The sequence below is a fragment of the Eupeodes corollae genome, chromosome 3, assembly GCF_945859685.1.
Source record: "Eupeodes corollae chromosome 3, idEupCoro1.1, whole genome shotgun sequence".
NCBI lineage: Eukaryota > Metazoa > Arthropoda > Insecta > Diptera > Syrphidae > Eupeodes > Eupeodes corollae.
In genome coordinates, this window is record NC_079149.1 from 50,630,811 (window position 1) to 50,653,885 (window position 23,075).

General features: G+C 31.5%; 1 protein-coding gene across 2 annotated transcripts in view; it reads right to left on the reverse strand.

Annotated features, from left to right (window-relative positions):
- The window catches only part of LOC129948809 (roundabout homolog 2), a 396,541-nt gene extending 381,833 nt beyond the window's left edge, over positions 1-14,708 (reverse strand). For both annotated transcript variants that reach the window (XM_056059862.1, XM_056059861.1), the window contains exon 1: positions 13,774-14,708. The gene's annotated coding sequence lies outside the window, so the exon portion shown is untranslated. The remainder of the gene's footprint in view (positions 1-13,773) is intronic.
- Positions 14,709-23,075: the final 8,367 nt, after the last annotated feature.

Consider the following 23,075-nt stretch of genomic DNA (forward strand, 5'->3'; position numbering starts at 1 on the left):
AGTGCGTACAGAAGAGAATATTGCGTCTGTTTCTGAGAGTGTTGCTGAAGACCGTGAAATGTCAATTCGTCGCCGTTCGCAGCAATTGGGTTTGTGTTATTCTACCACATGGAAGATTTTACGCAAAGATCTTGGTGTAAAACCGTATAAAACACAGCTCTGCAAGAACTTAAGCCGAACGATCTGCCACAACGTCGAATTTTCAGTGAATGGGCCCTAGAAAAGTTGGCAGAAAATCCGCTTTTTTATCGACAAATTTTGTTCAGCGATGAGGCTCATTTCTGGTTAAATGGCTACGTAAATAAGCAAAATTGCCGCATTTGGAGTGAAGAGCAACCAGAAGCCGTTCAAGAACTGCCCATGCATCCCGAAAAATGCACTGTTTGGTGTGGTTTGTACGCTGGTGGAATCATTGGACCGTATTTTTTCAAAGATGCTGTTGGACGCAACGTTACGGTGAATGGCGATCGCTATCGTTCAATGCTAACAAACTTTTTGTTGCCAAAAATGAAAGAACTGAACTTGGTTGACATGTGGTTTCAACAAGATGGCGCTCCATGCCACACAGCTCGCGATTCTTTGGCCATTTTGAGGGAAAACTTCGGAGAACAATTCATCTCAAGGAATGGACTGGTAAGTTGGCCACCAAGATCATGCGATTTGACGCCTTTAGACTATTTTTTGTGGGGCTACGTCAAGTCTAAAGTCTACACAAATAAGCCAGCAACTATTCCAGCTTTGGAAGACAACATTTCCGAAGAAATTCGGGCTATTCCGGCCGAAATGCTCGAAAAAGTTATCCAAAATTGGACTTTCCGAATGGACCACCTAAGACGCAGCCGCGGTCAACATTTAAATGAAATTATCTTCAAAAAGTAAATGTCATGGACCAATCTAACGTTTCAAATAAAGAATCGATGAGATTTTGCAAATTTTATGCGTTTTTTTTTTTTTTTAAAGTTCTCAAGCTCTTAAAATATCACCGTTTTTATCGAAGGCTAAACTGAATTATTATTGGTAGCTCAGGCGATCCAAGAATTGTGGAATTTCGTAGGTTTTTGTGCAACTTCTGCTGTAAACCAATTACCCTATCAAGTTGTAATAATGATGTTCTCTGGCCGGGATCCAATTGATCACTGAGATCTTGTGATTTAACTTTAAGGTGGCAATTCGTGAAGTCATCGAGGACATAAATGTACAAATATGTGAATAGGTTATAGAAATTTTGTTGACACGAATATGGTGCTCTAAAAGAAACAGTGTCAAGAATTTGTCTACTATCATTGCTGAAAGCATATCTTCCACTTTTCAAGAAACTCACCTCCATTGATTTGAGTTAAAAAATAATGGTAGTTTTTTAATGTCAAAATGAAACTTCTTGTTGGAAAATCTCGTAAAAAAACTTAAATCAGATGTTTTTTGATTTACGTGAGTACCCAGTTACGAGTTATATCTAATTAAAAAAATATAGAATTTTGAAAACCCTAATTTCTTATGCAAATTCCAAAAAAAAATCATCCCTTAACTGTAAAACTACTCAGGGATGTTTTATTTTAATTTAATCATTTAATTATTTTATTTAGAAAACCCCAAATTTATATTTTTCCACAACAAACTCCAAAAAATTAATATTAAAAGCTTTTCAAAGCAAATTACTAAACAATCCATATAGACGATGGCTTAAATGATTTATTTTGCTGTTTGCTAAAAGATTTGGGGGGAAGGGGAGGGTATTTTAATTTCGTTAAAACCAAAATGATCAACCGCACATATTGAAAAGTCGAACGAGGGTGTTAAATAAATATAGTAGATTCATCCAACCGGGGATATAGAAAGTGTGTCGCTTAATGCCTATACCTAACCTATCTCTTCTAAATAACCATTCGCTTACAATGCTCCTGTTCCTGCTCACACCCCTGCTCCTATACTGTGTACACGCATAATAATTATGCAAAAAAGGGATGATTATTATGCAACAGACCCTATGCCATCATTTAAAGCATCCAATCCACTCCGCAACCGTGTCACTATAAAATTTGGCATAGCATCGCACGACAACGCACACACACCAGACAAATAAGAACGTTGTTAGAGAATTAGTGCGTGTCGTGTGGTGATGGTGCTGATGCTTGGCTGCATATTAGTTGCTAAATATTTTTTTTTCTTAAGGGTGGTAAATGTTATGGGGTTGGTTTACAAATGAATAGATTTTTCATTTAAAACTCAAAAAATAAGTACTCACAGGCTTACACACCAAATACAACCATTTGACAGTAGGGTACAAAATTAAAACAACCTTTTTTTTTTACATAATTCACTACCACCACCAGAAGAGATAGGAAGAAGGAAATTATCTATAGTTAGAGTTACCCCCGGGCCTGTTTTTCTATTTCTAATTCAATTCTGTGTATGAAAACTCAGTTAGAGATATCAAAAATCAACCGAAATGAAAACATTAAACTTGGGTAATGAAGTGTATCTAAGAGGGGTTACCTACTTTAAAACACCCCCGCAACACACCTCGTCTACAGAAATACATATATAGAGCATCCCCCTTTCTTTTGATATTTTTCTTCTTTAAAAATATAGACGTTTCTTTGTGGTATGATGATACGGAATTATTGAAGAGGGGTTCTTTTCTGCACCATAAAAGGGTTTAAATTTTATTCTTTAATGCGTATGTAAGTTTGTGTGAATTTTCATTTTATAAATTTCGTATCTAGGAAGGTTGATAGGTAGCTCTATAAAAGGATATAATATAAAACTCAACGAACCAAACCATTAGATACATCACAAACCATAGAGATACTTTTGCAAAATAAGCTCTGTTGCGAGAGATGAAAAGACAAACGCATATCAAATTGGGGGGACATTGATTTTTTGTTGTTCCTTGTTGTTGTTGTTGTTGGGGAGAAATTTCCGAGTTAAATATTCATTGAACCCGGATAATTGCTCCCCGTTTGCTGAAATACTGTTCCCAGGAGAAACTCTGATTTCTATAGAAGTAGACATACAGTCGGTAGAATTTACAGACAAATTTTAAAGCACCATAGGCTACGTATAAGGTTTGTGCTGTGAAATTATGTTTTTGAGGTTTTCCTAATTCTATTTTAAATTGGAAAAATAAAACTTAATTTAAAGCCTTTGTCGGAAGTATTCTCTTTTTTTTTTTAATTTTTGAAAAAATTATCGAACATTTTAAACTCAGTTTTTTAAGAAGAGATTGAACCTAAACCTGAACCATTGATATCACTTTATGAAGCAGTTTAATTAATCACTGATTTAACATAGGTTTTCAGTAATCGTACTGTTTTCCAATAAGAGGTTTCATTTAGAACATCACACTATTTGGACAGGTGCCACATTAAAAGTTTTTATCTTTTGATATTTTACAACTAAAAACTTCACTTTCAGTAAAAATGAAACAACAAATGATTTAAAAACATAAAAAGTTATCAGAATTCACTACAGAAATGGTGATAAGTTTCCTAACCTTTTTAGTTTTACAAATAAAAAAAAAGTGATCATAATTGGCCAACGAGGTCTCGAGATTTAGTATCTTTTGATTTGTTTCTTTAACTAATATTTATTAAATTAATAATGGCATACTTTTTTCTTAGCAATTTAATAAACGTTTAAAGATTCCTTTTGAAAAATTCATATTTTTTCGCGCTATCAAAATGAAACTTCTTATTGGAAATCCCTATTTATTGACTTTTACGATAAATAGTTTCTATACTTATTAAAAATTACAATTTAAATTTTATAGGTAGACCTGAAATTTATCTTGAACTATCAAATCATTGAATCTGATTCACGTTGCCATAGAAAATAACTTCGAACTCACTGTACATTCTAAATTAAGATGTATCTTCTATGTTTTCATTCGAGTGGGTTTTATGGAACTAATCATTAAAGCGCGTATGGGAAAAAAAAGAGATGCATCCAATTAATTGAATTATGAACTTTAGATGAGCTAAATAAGCCGTTAAATATATACCGAATCCATATCTGTTTTAACCTTAACATGGGCGATGAAAAATTTCTTTGAAGAATTTTGTATCTTTTTCTCAGTCGGTGGTATATTAAAATGTATCTATAGGTAGAATGTTTATGATTATGACATTGATAATGGTAATCTTGTTAATTTTTTGTTTTTGTTGCACACACATGAGAATATGAAGATGATGAAAGAAAGATCCGACTTGATTAACCAAACCAAATTCATCTTCAAACTGAAGATAGATACAAAGTTAAATATTTTTGTTTTGCTCTTAATCTTATTAATCTTCTTAGAAAAAAAAGGGGATAAGAAGTCTTGTAGATTGATATTGGGTAGGTATGGAGGTATAATCTAATTTGAATTTGACCGGTTTTTCGTTTCATTTTCTTTTTTCATTCTCACTCTCAATCATGGTGGTCATAATAATGTTTAATGATCATTCATTATTATGCGCTTGGCTTGTTTTGGGAATAGATTGATGATATTTGATATCAAATATTCGCGCCATAATTAAGAAATGTAGATTGTAGGTTGTAGACATAGGTTTCTATAGGTTTCTTTTTAATTATTTTTATTTTTATTTACTCGTTAACATCGTTGGATCGAATAAAAATAGCTCATAAAAAAACTGTAGTATGTAAATATTTCGAAGAATTAGGATGATATTTGATTAAGCATGACATATACATTAAGTAGGTAAGTATATATTTGCATACTCACTGGAAATAGCAGTGTTTTTTAATTTGACAGGTTTTGATAGATAAGATCTTGTTGTTGATTTTAGGTTTTATGATAAATTATATAATGAAGGAATATCTGGTAATAAAATGATTTGTTTTTATTAAATGGGAGTTAAATCCGAAAATGCTAAAGAGATACTTTATCAGACGTTGAATTTGTTTACTGAAATTTGTTTTTTTTTAATGTTTTATTTAATTCAACTTATTTAAAGTTCAATCCACTGAATTGATATAAATCAAATGCTAAAATATATCTACCAACTATCCATCAGTTTTTGTAATTTGCTATTAACTGAATAATTAGTCTTATAAGTAGTCCAGGAAAATCAGATATTTACTTCGAAAAAATTTCGACAAAGTTGAACTTTTGGTTAACACGTCTTAAAAATTTGCATTATTTTGGCGTGAAGAAAAATATTTTAGGAGGGTGAGGGGAGCAAGATTCAGTAAAGCTTTGGAGAAAAATAAAATATTTATAGAATCATTTCCAATCTCATAAATTAATGGAAACTAATTTCATTACAAATAAATGGTTGTGATTCATGTCAAAAACTCTCAAAAAAATTCAAGAACTTGGATTTAATAAAACATTTGCCATTCCCTAGTTTGGCAACTTTAAAAAAGTTGGAAAAGATTGGATTAATGTTGGAATCGATTGTTAACAAGCTGCAGCAAAACCAAGAACTTGTGACAAATCAATTATTATAAATAATTGTTTTGTTTATTTTTGGTAAACAAAAGATAGAAAATTTTGCACAAGATTTTATTCCAGTATGTATCACGAAGTCTCAAACATTTATATCTTTAAATGAGACCATGATAATAGAAGTAGAGTAACTATCAATTTTGTAATTTTCGGTTTATTGTCTTATGATAAAAAAAAGTTTTGATATTTATAAATTATCTTTTTATTTGTTTTAAATTAAATATTCATTGGCGACTTCTTGACAATGTTCTAATCTCAAAAACTTGGTTTATCGAAAAATTAGGACTCGATTGAATTCTAACTCATTTGATAGCAGCAATCTACTTTAACATCGCTACTTGTTTAAAGGTTCATCATACGAAAATCAAGACTCTGGACGTTACAAGTAAGACATAAGGTCTAAGTTTATTGGACATTCTAACTATGAACATTATACACTGAGTTACAAAAAAGTGGCTTTTAAGATGGGTGGTTATTTTGATAATACACTGGCTTTTTTTTTTAAGAGATATTTTGTGCTTCAAAACCTTCGAGATCGTCACTAAAACAGCGGTTGTAGTGTCTCGAATACCAAGACTCATGATACGAATGGATTTTGCTCGCCCTCACCAAGATGGATCCGAGACCGACTTGGGTATAGTCGTCTCCACTAATAAGCCCAGGTTTCATCTACGCTCACCAGATGGACGTAAAAGAAGATCAGATGAGAGATACAATTCGACAACAGTTGCCCAGCGGGAAAATTTCTGTTACGTCATGGTGTGAGCAGGAATTTCTGTGCACGGAATAACTTGGCTGTGCATAGTGGAATGATCGGTGAACTCCAATTATTACATCACCAACTTATTGGAAGAATATGTAGTCCCTTTTGATTAAGGACTTCTTGGAATAAGTATAGAAATAGATGTGATGGCTTGGCTTCCCATGATCTCGGACATGAAACCTATCGTTCATACTTGGGATCTGCTGGAAAAATGATAAGGAAGCGCCCTGCTCTTTCCGAGTCACTAAGTGGGCTGAGATTCTGGTCAGATTGAGGAGTGGGTTAATACGTTACAACCTGAATATGTTTAAGCTGTTTTGTAAATCTATAAAACGTCAAGAATAAATAAACTGATTGAGAAAATTACGTTGCAAAATATTTTATTTGAAAATTTAAAAACAAAAATTAAAACTTCAAAAGACTTAAGCATATATCAATATTTTGATATTTCCAACAGAAAACGAAAGCTCTACTGAATCCGTATCGACCCCTTCTAAAATAGATGAGTGAAAGGTATCGATTCGAAAACAAACTGTCAAGTTTATTTATTTATTTATCTACAAGATTAAAGCTAACACATTTGATCTTAAAAATGTAAGTATTACAAAATTATATTAAAAAGTAAACAATAAAAGTAAATTGGCCTTAAACAAATCCCTAGAATTACCTAATTCAATAAATTGACAAAATTCATTGAATTGCCTTATAGATCTATAAATCGTCCGATTATTACCGTAGCTTGTTCTGTGAAAATATTCAAACAGGAATTTTCTACAACGCAAAGCTCTTGATGGAACATAAATTGGTACAATTAAAGCAAAGATGGACAACGTACGTGATAACATAAAATATCCCTTACAAACATTATACCATGAATTCTTGATTCAAGAGACTTAATCAAAGGCATCTTGCTTTATAATTTGGGATAGAAGTCCACTTCATCTTATAAAATATGAATCTAGTAAACCTCTGAACCTTTTCTTAACGATCAAGAGTTTCAAATCATCAGCGTAAACGAGGTATTGAGACTATTTTATCACTGTAGTTATATCATTTATAAAAATATTAAAGAGGAGCGGACCCAAATGACTTCCTTGAGGAACACCTGAGCTGCATTGAATAGATCTTGTGTTATTTATTATGACTTTTTGAGATCTTCCCGAATCAAAAGCTTTACTGAAATCGGTATATATCGCATCTACTTGATTCTTACTTTCAAACGAATTAAGCACATAATTGAGAAAAAGAGCTAAATTAGTTATTGTAGAACGACCGGAAACAAAGCGATGTTGTCGGTCAGAAATATACTCTCGGGTTATGAATTCCAATTTATTTTTTACCAGGCTCAAACAATTTAGGGATGGCAGACAACTTGGAAATACCACGATAGTTCTCAATTTTATTTTTAGGTCCAGATTTATGAATCGGCACAAGAAAAGATATTTTCCATTCACTTAGAAATATACCCTGAGATAGAGATTGATTAAATAAGCAATACAAAGGATAGCATAGGGACTAAGCACAGTTTTTTAAGACAAAAGCGGGTATACCATCAGCTCCATATACAGTTTTGGGCTTTACAGACTGGAGTAATGAATATATTTCCTCTAAACTGAGTTGTGATCCTTCCATATCAACGCTACAGGTTGAATTATCCAAGAGTGTACTGCAATTTCTAGTAGGTGAATAAACGGATTGAAAAAAGTCTCGAATAGACAAAGTATTGATGATGTGTCTGATGCTTCAGTGTCCCCAAATGTCATTTGCTTTGGGTAGCCTGACGTATTTTGTTTCACATTTATATATGTCCAAAACGAAGAAGTATTTGTCTTAATTTTAGGCTCAATATTCATTATAAAACACTTGTGAAGGAATTTATTAAGACCAATAAAATCTTTGCGCAGTTTGCTAAAATTAGCGTAGTCTAAATTATCATTAGTTCGCTTAAAGCTTTACGTTTTAAATTTTTCAGATTAATTATTCGCTTGTTGTACCAAGGCAGCTTTTGTTTAATATGTTTGGATCTTCTCGAAGACGGAACGAATCTACTAAAACTGTCGCAAATAATAGACAAACGCGAATACTTTTGTTCAAGATTCAGATTGACAAAATGAATGGATTTTCAAGAAAATTGTTAAGTTCAATGAAGTTTGCATTTTTAAAGTTAAAAAGTTTATGATTGATCTTATAAATACTGGTGATCGAAATTCAATAAAAGCTTTCCCAATATCTGTGTGATACTAAGTCTTAAAAGCGCCAGCACGACTTACATACAATTTCTCAACTAAAAGCAATCATAATAAATTAAAGGATTTCAAAGATTTTGGCTCCCCAGCTAACGCAATTTATATTGTTCCCCTCTACAAGCCATTTTATAGGTTTAAGAGAAATTGTTCTAGAATTACAATTGAATATACCTTAAAGTTGTTTCGAACTAAACAGAGATTTAAGGAAATTAAATGGAGTGAATAAATGTTTCAGTTTTAACTATTTTTAAACCCAAGTTTTAAGAATAAACCGAAAGTCACTAGATCGAGTTTCAAATTAGTTTTAGAGATTTTCAAAAAAATAGTTTTTTTTGTGGGAGATTTCAAGCCCTTTTCGCCAAATTATCAGAAGCGCCAAACAAAACGGTAATCGTTAATGACACCAAAAGTTTAGTGCTGGTCTATGAGATAATTTATGCCTAAAGTCATTATTGGAAATCTTTATCTTTACATAAGCTAATACTTGACAAAAAGTAACTAGAGCTCGTGCACCAAAAATGTATTAGACTAAATAAATAAAACCAAATGTGAAAAGTGAACAATACAAAATAATATTGAAAATGAAAAAAGAACATCACAACGTCATTAGTTTACAGAAAAAGGAAAGTGAAAATTAATTAAAATCAAAAACTTATAAGCTTTAAATAAAAATAGAATGTCAAAAACTTATGTCAACAAATCTCACCGAGTGGTATAAAAGCAATAAATTATTTTTTAGAAATTTGTTATTTAAAACCAAAATTTGAGCAATTGAAACTCAATTATAAATTTACACTGATTTCTACAAAAAATTATTGAAAAAGAGAAAATGCTCCAATATATTTAAAAAACATTTTTGTTTCAAGGATAAATTGAAAGTTACGAGTTTTAAATTAATTTTAGAGCTTTTTCTAAAAGGTTTTTTTTTTTAATAAGGATTTCAATATTTTTTTTAAATGCTCCAGAATAATATATTTAAATGAACTTTTAGGAAAATTGTTCTTATCATTCTAAAAGTTAAATTTCATATTGTAATTTTGAGCCCTTTTCGTCAAATTATCATAAGCCAAACAAAACAGTTATCGTTAACGATAAATCAAAACTTTACTTCTGGTTCATGAGACCATTTATGCTTAGTGTCATTATTATAAATCATTAACTACACTTAAGCTAAGACTTGACAAAAAGGTTTTATAACTTCACCTAAACCATTACAAAGTATTGAAAATGTCAGTTACGATAAAATTGCAGAATAAAAACGATTTAATGACAGGTTTTGATTTATTAGTTCAATATTTTTTTGTTTTTATTTGTAGTTGTGTGAATTGCTGCAATGCCTTTAATGTAGAACAAAAGAAGTAATCATGTTTATTTCATAAAAATCCAAAAGTTTCAAAATAGAGACCCATAATTATATTCACTCCTAAAAAAATACGATAACGAAGTTGGCACCGGGGAGTATACGCACTTTTTGTATTTGTTTGAGTTTTTATTTCAAATGTTTCCATTCATTTTTGTTTAATTCACGTAAAGTTGTATACAAATAAGTTTTTTAATACGAAATAAATTTCGATTGACAAATTTGTTTGAAATCTTTTTTAGAAGTTTTTATTTTATCAAAGAACAAAAAAAAGAATGTAATTGCCTTGGAGAGGGTGGGATTCGTGAAATTGTCATTTTATCTAACTTCCAAAAACTTGACATGAATTAAAGTTTAGTCTGTTTTTGTTCACATAATTGCGACTGAAAACAAATTTAGTTTGGAATTTTTGGAAGTTGATTTTTAAAAACAAAACTATCAATTTAGTTTGTTCAAAATTCACCGAAAGTTGACAACAATATTTTGGTGTTCTTTAAATATCGAAAACAAAATGTCAATAGGTACCATTTTTAGACTTTTGTCTGATTTTGTAAAAAAATCGTTTTTTTAAAGTTAACATCAGATGTCAAAATTGTTATAGAGCCTTGCATACAATTACTCTGCATTAGCCGTGTTTTTTTAGTATTCCATATATAGTACAGTGAGAAATTGCCAAACGATCCGCAGTCATCCGGTTTTTTATATTAAAGTTGATACAACTGAATATTTGTCAGAATAATTTATCCAAAAAATTCCAAAATCAGACCGTGTGATTTCGTGAAATCGTGTAAGCTGATTTTTGATATGTAGTTGACTACCAAAATCAAGAAAATACGTCTGTGTAATGTGATAGTCGATTTCAAAGCTTTAACCAAACAATTTGACATAAAATAAACACTTCAAGAAGGCGATTTGTTCGTAGACTACTACATTAACATGTGGTGTTGAAGTGAGATTAAAGCTCGTCCAAATTCTTTATATACCTGAATCGAGTTAAAATGAACTTTATTCGCCTTGATTCCGGTTAGGCATCGGAATCGAGCAAACATTTGTGAAGAAAAACCTGTGTGGAGGAGTTAGGTTTACAGATACTTCGTTATGTTCTGGTAATTTGGTAATTTCATTGTTTAACACGAATCAAACTATCTCACTTGCACTTCATAAGAAACATCGAGACACCATTTGAATTTTAGAAAGAAAGTGATGTCAAACTTAATCATTTTTAAATCTTCTTTTGTGGTAAAAACACGAAAAAGATTTCTTCAATCTAAACCGAGATAAATCTTTGGTGGAAACATAGCAAAACTTAATTATCTTTTCTATTGTTTTTTCTTGCAAAATAAGATCAGTTACTCCATTTTCATTAACAAAACTAAATAATATCAACTGTAACAAATTGATTTTTTTTCCAATGGAAAACACATGATTCCAAATTCACAACTACTCAACGAACACAGCCATCGAGATACAAATCCAATATCAATCGTACCAAATCGTGGCAACGAATATTTTAAAAATCCTTGTTTTTATATAAGAAACAGTTGGTTAAATTTTTTAGAAATTCATATTAATTAATTAAATAAAATTGATGGCGTTACATTCGGGTTTGTGACATATTTGGAGTCACCTTAAATTTTGTTTGTATTTTACTTTAATTAAAAAAAACAGCAAGCATGATGTTATTATCGACAAAACCAAATTTTTTTGAAGCCAGGTTTTGAGATATGGCCATAGAAAATGAGCATCTTAAGTATTGTTTTAAATGAGTAACTTTAAATGAAAATCAATGTCATGTTAAGATTGTTTAAAACAAGATCTGGACAAGATTGGAACAAATATTTTAAAAAAATATATTTTTAAAAACGTTATCTTCCAAAAAATGACAACATAGCTTTGATTTTGATTCTTTTATACGAGGTGTGTTCAGAAAGTACCCGGAATTTTCGATTTTTCAAACAAATATTTATTTATTCGTTTACATCAATGTGGTCATTTTCAAAGTAGTCCACCCCAGATATAATACACTTATGCCAGCGTTTTTTCCAATCTTCGAAACACTCTTGATATTCAATCTTTGATATGTCCTTGAACTTTCTCAGCGATTCGGCATTTATTTCTTCAATCGAGAAAAAATGCCGTCCTTTCATGGGTCTCTTCAACTTTAGAATCAGAAAAAGGTCACACGGAGCCATGTCTGGTGAATATGGAGGTTGGGGCATGAGTAGGGTTTTGGCCAAAAAATTACGAACAAGCAACAATGAATGAGCAAGTGCGTTAATGTGTTAGAAAAGCCAAGAATTTTTGTTTCCATAAATCTGAGCGTTTTTTTTCGGATTGCTTCAGGCAAACGTCGCATAACTTCAAGGTAATACTCGTTATTAACCGTACGACCTTGTGGTAAGAACTCTTGTCGCACTATGCCATTCTAATTGAAGAAAACAGTAAGCAAAACATTAACATTTGATCGAACTTGACGTGCTTTTTTCGCTCTTGACGTTGGATGCTTCTAGTGCTTTCGACATCATAACCGTACACCCATGTTTCATCACCAGTTATGACCCTTTCAAGCGAATTTGGGTCGTGATTGACGTCATTAAACAGGTCCTGAGCAATGTAAATGCGATTGTTTTTTTGGTCAAAATTCAGCAGTTTCAGCAAAAATCGCCGAGCTTATAAAAACACTTTGAACCTTAGCAACTAAAACAGACAAAGCAAACAGTGACTATAGATGAAAATTTCATCATACTTTACAGGTACCAACACAGCTAAACAAAAATTTACCCTACAGACCCTCGAAATTTAAAAACTCCAGGTACTTTTTCAACACAACCCCGACTCAAGTCAAAAACTAATCACAGAGACCCAATAGACTTAAGACGTTAATATTTTTGTCTAAAGACTAAACTAACACTATATAAAGCAGTTGTTCCAGACTCAAGTTGTTAGTATTAAAAGGTAGAGACGAAAGAGACCCTGTCACCAAATCAAGAACCTAAAATAATTTTGTTTGACTTAAGACAGTGACTTTTTAATCACTTTTCATTTGACGGATGCAAATGCACCAAAAAGATACAATTACCATTGAAATTCATTGAAAACTGAATATTTTATTTAGAAGAAATATTGACAATTTTATCACCAGTCAATAATTATATTACCAAGATGTTTTCACTCAACATCGATTTGATATTAATTTTGGTTAATTTTTATTTTATTCAGAAACGCATTTTACCCCAAAATTTAGACTTTGTATGAAAATATTCAAAGGAAAATAACACTTCCAAAAAGATTCATGTTTGGTTATGCAGGCGATTTTGGTCAATTGATTTTAAATGCAAATAAAAACTATATTCCATTTTTTATCCAACGTTTCGTCGCTACTCAAGACTTCTTCAGGGGTTTTTATTATGATCTTTATTTAACATTATGAAAAAAAAATTGTATTTTATTATTTTATACAATTTGTCTAATTTAAAAAAAAAACTTACATGTTGTTTATTTGTTGTTGTATTTTACATTGTTTTGTTTTTTAAATCTTATTTTTATTTCGTTTGAAAGGAATTTTGAATCTATTTATTTTCTATGCATATTGCTTTATACGATTCCATTATATTTGCTTCTTTATAGCGAAAAGCAACTAATGTTTGATAACATGATGACTTTTCATACACTGATGCCCAAGAAGTTTATTAAAATTAACAATCTTTTGTTTTGTATCACCCATTCTTTTTCAACCTTCAAAAATTCTATATTCATAATTGCTTTTAACTATAAACCCTAATTGACCAACCTAAGCGCCTCTCAAAAGTTCATTAATTTAAACGTGAAAAAAAAGAATAAAGTACTGAGTTGTTTCCCTTGTGGTATTCCATTGAACTGTCTTCCCATCAAAACTATTCAATATTACAACAATAATAATAATAATTAATGATTCATAAATTAAGTGTATTCAAACCTTTTAAGAAAGAAAAATCCTCTCTTTCAGTTTTTTATATATTACAGCTTTTAGTATACTCCAATTAATCCGTTACAATTTGCATCTGCTGTGATAAATTGATATTGATGATGAAGATGATGAATAAAAGATATCACTGTATATATTTTTCAATTCAATATTTTTACAAAACCAACCGAACGATCGTTGTAGCAAGGTTTAATTATTTTAGATATTCACAGATTTAATTTTTATTTTTGTTTCCACAATTCACAAAATTTACGTACATACATACATAAATTGCCATTCACAATATTTTAAGAAAAATATATCTACATTTTTTTTAGCACTTTTCTTATCGCATCAGGACATCGATTTGCTTTTAAAATTTCACATTTTTCACTTCATATTATTTTGCTCTTATATTTAAATTCTGAAATCAATTTCACTTTGAATTCTTTTCTTCTTTTATTTTAATCTTCAACCGATAGCTTTTTAGTTAAGAAGAGTTAACAAAATAAATTTCCGTTAATTTATCACTTCAGCAAGGACAATATATAATTCGATTGTGTTTTCGATAAGATATTCACATTTGAGAAGACGCCAAAAACAAGAATGAACCCAGTTCGAAAATAAACGATTTATTAACAGTTATGGGTAAAAGCAGATGATGGGGAATTGGATGGAGTTCACCGTTTTGTTTTTTGAGGGGATATTAAATTATTCTAATAACGTTTATTTTTGTTTTCTCGTTGGTAGGCAGGTATTCCTTTAATTCAATAGAAGGAACCAATTTAATTTAGTATCCCGTGATAGAGGCATGTCTATTCAGCTATAGGTACACAACGATACCTCTGTAGATAGATACTTTCTGTGTATCTATCTTTATTCTATATTCCTTGTGAGATATTGTTCCTTTGCACGCGATTCGCTCTCGTAGCGACACAGACCCGACACCGAATACAATTCACAACAAACTGATTCCATGTACTTTGCGCCATCCAACATTAACCCAACAGAAATAACAGAGCGAGTCTGCGAGAGTAAGTTCGTGTTGTTGATGCGCGTTAACGTTAAACACAGCGGGGGCGGCAGACACTCTTGGAAAACTGGTGCCGGCCTGGGAAAGAGAATGAAAATATTATACCATTCCAGTAGCGCTAGCGCTCAACTTTGTATCAGTTTGGCTTCAGCACTCAGTTGAGTATTGAGATAATTTTGAAGAGAGGTTGTGAATGAGGTTCATAATTTTCTCACTCTCTTTTATTTCAATGGCATTTTTGCAGAGGGTTGATATTCCAGATTACCATTTCCTTTTCCAAACAGCAGGTATGTTGTGTTGTAAACATTTGTATGGATGTTGTCCACATTCCATATCCACAATGACAATATTTCCATGGAAGTGGATTGCATTTTCATATTGGAATTATAATGGAAGGGGTCCAATTGGAAAAACATATTAAATTTTTGTAAACAAACTGAGTTATTTGGAAAATTGGAATAAGATGGAATATTGTTTAGGTCCAAGGACTTCGAATGCAACATGTTCGATGATGGCCGAATATGGATGATAGAAATAATGTTTGATAAGATTGTTTTGATGAATTAATGATTGATGCAATGGGAGTGATGTTAAGGTGTAATCAGAAAATGAGAATTTCACCATTATTAATGTGAAATGGGTAATTCAAAGGTATCTTACAAATTTAATTCAAGTAAATTGTTTGGCAAGTAAAAACTGTAAGCAAGTATACAGTGTTGGAAAAAAAACAAGTGTCTTCATAATTTTGAATAAACAATATTTTTTTTACCAATTAAGTCTTTTGTTGTTAGCTATGTTTTAACCGTATCTAATAATGCTATCAAATTGTTGTGTGCAAGTTACTTTGTATTTTCACAAAAAGGTAAAAAGTTTGAGGTTAATGATGATTTTTCCTGGAAAATATAATAGAAAAAAGAGGCTGGGATGCGACCCACACTGATAACTTTCCATCCCGTCTGTCGATTTGTCTTGCTTAAAAGTTCAATTTTTATAAAATTTGCGTACTATTTTTTGAAGATTTTATTTTTTATGAACAAACGGACTGTTGGATTTTTATATAAAAATTACTAAATGTCAATATTTTTTGTGAAATAAAATAAGTTTGAAGCAAATATTTTTAATTTTTGAAAAGCTATTTGAGTCGAAAGCCAAATTTTTACCAAGTTTTAGTATTGTTTTTTTAGAGTTTTATTTTTTGTAGGCAAACTGTCAATTCGATTTTTTTCAAAGTTTTATCGAATGCTGAGAACAATATTTCTTATAAGATACAATTAAATTGAAGCTAATATTTCAAATTTTTAAAAAGGTATTTGAGTCGATAATCAATTTTTTTGGTTTTTATTTTTTTTTGTAAAAAAACAATCAATTCGATTTTTCTCAAAATTTGTCCTAATGTTAGAAACAATATGTTTTATAATTAAAAATTGGTTAAAAGCTATTATCTTAAAGTTTTGAAAAGATATTTGAGTCGAAAACCAATTTTTACCAACTTTTATTAATTTTTTTTAGGTTTTTATTTTTTGTAAGAAAACTGTCAATTCGAATTTTTTTTAAATTTTACCAAATGCTGAAAACAATATTTCTTTTAAGATAAAATTAGTTTGAAGCCTATATTTAAAATTTTTGAAGAAATATTTGAGTCGATAATCAATTTTTACCAACTTTTATACATTTTTTTGGGTTTTTATTTTTTGTAAAAAAAACTGTCAATTCGATTTTTCTCAAAATTTTAGCAGATGTCAAAAACATTTTTCGTTGCATAAAATTGTTTTGGAGATGAAATCATATTTTAGTCGTAAAATTTTGGAGTTGACAAATTTTTTTTCAGTTTTTTTGATTTATAAAAAAAACGTTAAATGGATTTTTTTCAAAACATATACTTCTTTGATATCACGTTACACTTTCTCTAGCGTTTTTTGTTCGTAAGATATTTAGGGTTAACCAAAATTTTAAGCTTTTTTTCAAACTGCTATGGTAGAAAAACCACCCACGCAATTTTCTTGAGAGCCCTTTTTTGCATCTTTCTGCTTTTTTATGTGTATAACCAAATTTATTTGAAGTCGATATCTCTTCTGGTTCTTGAGCTATGGACTTTTTTAATATGCCAAATAAAAGACTCCCAAAAATTCTGGCATTGAGAACAATTGAGAAGAAAAATCTGTGATATAAGAAGCTAGAAGACCATGCTGCCTACTGAAGAACGGACTTTCGAATAGTTGATGAAAATGCTAATTTTTGCGATGACGACCTCCAGAATCTTATTACAAATTCAGATGAAAAACTGAGAGCCGACGCTATTAATGAAGCTAATCCTCGGTGCATAGATCTACGTACAACCATCTAAATCACAATTTATGTAATCCTTTCCATCGGAAATTGTCCAATTTTATGTGAAATGCGCAGAAATTTGCTCGACAGCAATGCAAAGTCACCAAAAGAAATAGTTGCCTGCCTCCTCAACTGTGAAGAAATCGTAAATCAATTATTTAATTATTTTCGATGTTTAATGTCTTACCGCAATCAAATTATAAACGAATCATTTTAAAACAGTCATTTATTTAATTTATATTCTAAATGCTAAATCAAATAAAAAAAACTTCAATTGGATAAACATTGTTAATTTTCAAACAGAAGTCAATCGGCAGACGGCATAGCGAATCCTTAACGATTTTACTAAATTATTTTTGTAAACAATGTTAATAAAACGAATTATCTATCTATCTATCTATCATCTATCTACTGTCAAATTTTGATAAAATGAAAGTACAAATTTATAAGAAAAGTAATTTAATTCTTCCAATACTTTCAAAATTTATATAAAGGCTTTTGTTTTCAAGTAGAACAAACCAAAGTCAATCTTATGAGGCAATGTTTTCTGGAAAGAATGTAAAAATTAACTTCTAATAAAAGCAATTAAAATATTTTTAAAATATTAACTTTTGTTGTCAAACGATAACAAAAAAAAAAAACAAACAAAATTCTGAAAATCACCGAAATTAAAACTCCATTCCAAATACATGTAGAAAACTGTTTTAGGAAGCACTATGAATTTTAGCTAATTTTATCAGCTTCTAAAGTTGGGTCCATTTTTATAATTCAAAATATATGTAATCCGAAATAAATAAAAAATGATGACTTTTGCTAATACCCGTGGCATGATGGTTAGTGCGTTGGACTGTCATGCAAGGGGTCTTGGGTTCAATCCCTGCCTGTGCCACCTTAATTTAAAAAATTAATTTTCGCGGGTACTGCCTCTTGCGAGGAATTGACAATTCCTTCAAGAGTAATTCTTGTCATGAAAAAGTGCTTTCTCAAATTAGCCGTTCGGATTCGGCCTTAAATTGTAGGTCCCTACTATTCCTACTATTCCTGACAAGAGTACTCGCACACAGGAATGGTTGAGAGTTGTAAGTCACTAGGCCCTGGTTCACAACGGACTGTTGCGCCACCCAATTTGATTTTGATTTGATGACTTTTGCTAAAAAGGACTAATCAAATAAAATGAGATTCACGCGCAATGAACTAAAGCACTCCTTAAAGTCACAGAAACAATATTATTTTCATGAAACAATACACTTAATGGAGGGCCCTTGTTTGATTTTAAAATAATAAATATTTTCGAAAATTCTGGGTAGCATACCCAAATTCTGGTAGAGCGAGTTTTGACATAGACTTACAATTAATTTGCTTTATAAATAACATTGGTAATGTGTTTGGGTGGCAATCAAATTATACTTTTTCTAAGGTTTAAGTACGAATCTACTTCAAAACCAATCAGATTTTTGAGATACAAACTGTTATAATTTGAAAAAAACCTTATATTAGAATTTTTGATGGTGGGCATGTAAATTCATGAAGTAGGTACTTTTTTGACAATACAATTCGTGAAGATTTTCCAAATCTGTTTCTTACTTGTAAGCCTTAGGCTGACATACATCAACTTTTTCAAAAACGCTAAAGAATGTATACTAAAACGGTCCTTAACAGAAAATTGCCAAACTTTAAAATAGTAATTTTTTGAAAAATTTTGGAAAACATTTTAAAAATAATTTTCAAAACTAGTAGTTTAGAGTATGATCACATTTAGCTACAAGCGGAGATCGAATTCTAAACCAGCGCTTAAAATTAATTATTTTTAAACCACAAAGGAAATACATTCAAAGCTATTCAAAAGTTCAGATAGATGTATAAATGAAGACACATAAGTCATTTCATAACTAATAAGAAATACAGAAAAGTGAGATAACAAAATGATGGTACATGTATCTAGACGATAAAGATTAATACTTTGTAAAATTGACCTACAATTTATTGTTTATTGATATGTTGTATTTTAACTTAACCTTAAAAACCCCGTTTTTGGTTGTGTTAAGAATTTCGTATTTTAAAAACCAATTCAGGACATCTTAAGATCTGAAAAAAAATATTGTTTTGCTTGAACACTAGAAAAACTTGAACAGTGTAAAAACATCAAATTTCCACACAAAGTATATAAGTTTATAAGTTTTCACTAAAGCAATACTTATTCAAAAATAGATGAAAAATTTGATTGATTCTAAATATCTCGGTAATTAATAGTACCAGGACTTTAATTACATTTTACTTTACTAGGTGTGGACTTTATAAATGATACTAATGCCTATGTTCTGCATTTCACTTATTTTGAATACACTTTGCAAAATTGAATTTGTGTGGTCCACAATTCGTTATATGCCCTCTCCAATCGCGACTCCACCCTCTATAAAAGTCGTAGACAGTTCATTCTTAATGGAGACTGAGGAGGACCTTAACATGATCCTTCTGAGCAAGGACGAACTCTTGGGTTCATCCTCAGACTCAGAGGTTCAGAACAAAACCGAGGTGGAGGTTGATCTGCCTAATTGTAGTCAAAATGCTGCAGTTAGTACAGATTAATCTTCAACACTCCATATAGGCCTCGGCCTCACTTCTTCTTAGTCTGGCAAGAAACGGGGAAGATATTGTCCTGATCCAAGAGCCATGGATTGTGGGATCCGTTGTTCGATTACTCAGGACTCTTGGATACTACACACTTTGTGTGACAGATAAAGGTGAACCTAGATCTTGCATACTAGTGAAACGTAGCATTAATGCATTTTTACTCCATCGTTTCAGTGACAAAGAAACCACCGTAGCTAGGCTGGAAACAACCAAAGGAAATTTCTGGCTAGTGTCGCCGTATCTTGGCCACGACCACATTGATCCTCTCCCTGGAAAAACCCTGGAGAAAGCCGTCGCTGAAGCGGAAAGGCAAAGGATCCACCTAATTTTTGGGAGACTAAATTGGATACACAACGTACGTGATATCAACATCTGATATCCGTATTTTCTCTGATAGCCAGGCCGCTATCAAATCTCTGGACTCTGTCTCTACAAACTCTATAACAGTCCATAACTGTCAATCGTCTCTAATGGAGATGGCGCAACAGTTTAATATTTACCTTTGCTGGTAGCCGGGCCATAGAGACATTCCAGGTAACTGTAAGGCAGATGAACGGTACAGGAACGGTACAGTACTGGCATATCAATCGCTACTTGTAAACTGCTGCTAATGCAAGACGATGTGAGGAGGGCAGGCACCAGGTGGAACAACATCACCACGTGTCAAGTCACAAAAAACATCTGGCCAACACTGGATTTAAAACGTTCAAGGTGCTCGCTCTCTCTAAGCAGATCGCATATAAGCTCGATAATAGGTGCCCTAACCGGACACTGTCTAATAGGAAAGCACGCCACGAAACTAGGCGTATTCTCAAATGAATTTTGCAGAAGCTGTATGGACGAGGAAGAGGAAGAAACAGTTCTTCATCTTCTCTGCACATGCCCTGCTCTAACTCGAAAACGCAAGAATTACCTAGGAGAATTCTTTTTTAACGATCTACACGATCTAAATCATATCGGTATAATCAGCCTCTCACGTTTCGTAAGGGACTCAAGCTGGTTCCATTGAGCTTAGATACGAGGAAGCCTCAAGATTCATGTGGTATCACAATGGGCCATTAAACTGGCCTAAGTGTATCCGTTTCCATCTTGGACAGCCACTATAACCTAACCTAACCCTATTGTGAATTGGATTTTCGAATTTCGGTTTGTTCAATTTTTGAACGCATTCAAATCACATTTTTGATTTCTGTGAATTGATCTTTAATAGCTTCCTTCTGTTTGGAATCGGAGTTTTTGAATTGAAGGAATCGATGAAGGTATTATAAAAGATTCTATTTCAATTAGAATATATGTATTAAAAAAGAGTCTTTTATTAATCTTAAATTACTTTTTTATCACAACAATTCTATATATAATTTTCATACACTTACATTGTATCAGGCAAGTCCAATATATTTGATTTGTCTCGCAAAATTCGTCTTTTTATTCTTCTCTTCAATTCTTCTTCCTTTTTTCACTTAAAATTTGCCAATAATATTGCATTTATCTCCAAAACAGCAAACAATTTACTTCAGAAACAAAATAAAAATGGATGATCCTTCAGTTCTGACAGTTTAAAGCAATTTCTAAGTTTTCGAAATTGATCAAATTGAAAAACATGCAATTTCATTTCACGTGAAATTGAAAAGTGATTTTAATTTACTTTCGATCAAAATTTAGAAGGCGTAAATTTCGTATTTCTCGACAGAAAGCAGCCTTAAATTTAATTTTTGATAATTTTGCTTATTACAAGAAACACCAATTGGTAAAGCCTCTGTTTTCAAGGTTCCTTCAAAAGCAAAATATAGAAGGGCTGTAGGGTCTTGACTTTGTCTTCTACAAAATCGTTACAGCTGTTTTGAAGATAAAATTATGATAGTTCAAACATTTACTACATCCAACTGGACAGGAGTTAAGTAAATTAGTTCTTCAACCCACCTAGGTATCCAAAATGTTTACTCTTATCATACAGAACCTAGCCAAAGATATATTTAAAAAAAAAATGAAAATAAAAGTTTCCCTATCAAAATGTATAACGAAAGAAATCACATTGAGCAAAGAGAGATTCAAAGTCAAGTAGACTTCAAAGATTTCATTAACCTTAGAAGTTTTACCTTCAATATGAGAACTTCTATTTCCAACTCTAATACTAACTTCATTTGATAATTTTAAGAGAAATTAATTCTCTTTCTCAGGAAATATACTGAGAGATAGATTGAATGAGAACTGGAATAATGGAAAGGTATAGATATGTTTTTCCTGAATACCTTCTGTGATGTTTGGCGCGTGCCCACTTGCGTTTGTTTGACATGTTTGTTTCATGGAAATGTATCTTTTAGATGCAAAAGCGAAAGATACATCCATATTGTGTGTCGGTCGGTTCGGTGGGTTATGCTTATGTTCGTCTTCGTCTGGGTATCTTCTGGTATCTGGTCTGGTGTTACGTGTTTCTAATGCATTGTTGCTATCAATGGTGTGGCGATGGCGATGACTGGCACAAGCACAAGCACTGGCGCAGGCACTAGGCACAGCAGTGGCGGCTAATTCAAGGTTTTTGCAAGGGATTCCTGCCTGATTCCTCTCTGTTGCTGATACTTTTTCTAGCTGTTATTGTTGTTGTTGTATTTATTATTTATTTATTTATTTTACTTTTTTTCGTTTGTTTTGTTCTCCATTTTTTTATGGCTGTTCTTGACGCGGTCGTTGTCACGGCAACGAGGAAGTTTTAGATAGGTAGAGAGATACTTTTGCACTTGGTTGGTGTTATGGTCTTCGTCGTCTGTGTTCTGTGTTGATTGGGGTTAGACAGCTGGGGTTTAGAATGATTTTTGTTGTTGTTTTTGTAATTATCGTTGTTATTGGAATTGGTTTGAATTAGTCTATGAATGAAATAAGTAAATATTGTAATGTGTTGTGTTTATTGGGGTTGATTTTTGTAAGTTTTTGAATGACTGTAGACAGACCACCATCATGTCAGAATTACAAACGTGTAGGTTTGTATCTAACAATTATATCCTTAGTAAGGGCACTAGTATCCGGACACTTAAAGTATTTTTTAACTTTGATTCGGAAAAGGTTTTAAGCTATCAAAGCCACCTCGAGTACTTTGACTTGTTCAAAAATATTGGATATTCTCCAATAATTTTCGATTTTTGTTATTTGTTCATAATTTAATGCAATAATTAGAAAAAATAAAATTAAAAAAAAGTTGATTTAAATTAGTATCCGGACGGTATAATTCAGTTTCAGGACGAATGAATTTTAGTGTCCGGACAAAGAATTTTTGTATGGAGTTTAGAAGTTTATTGAAATTATGAGCAAATGAAATATCACAATTTTT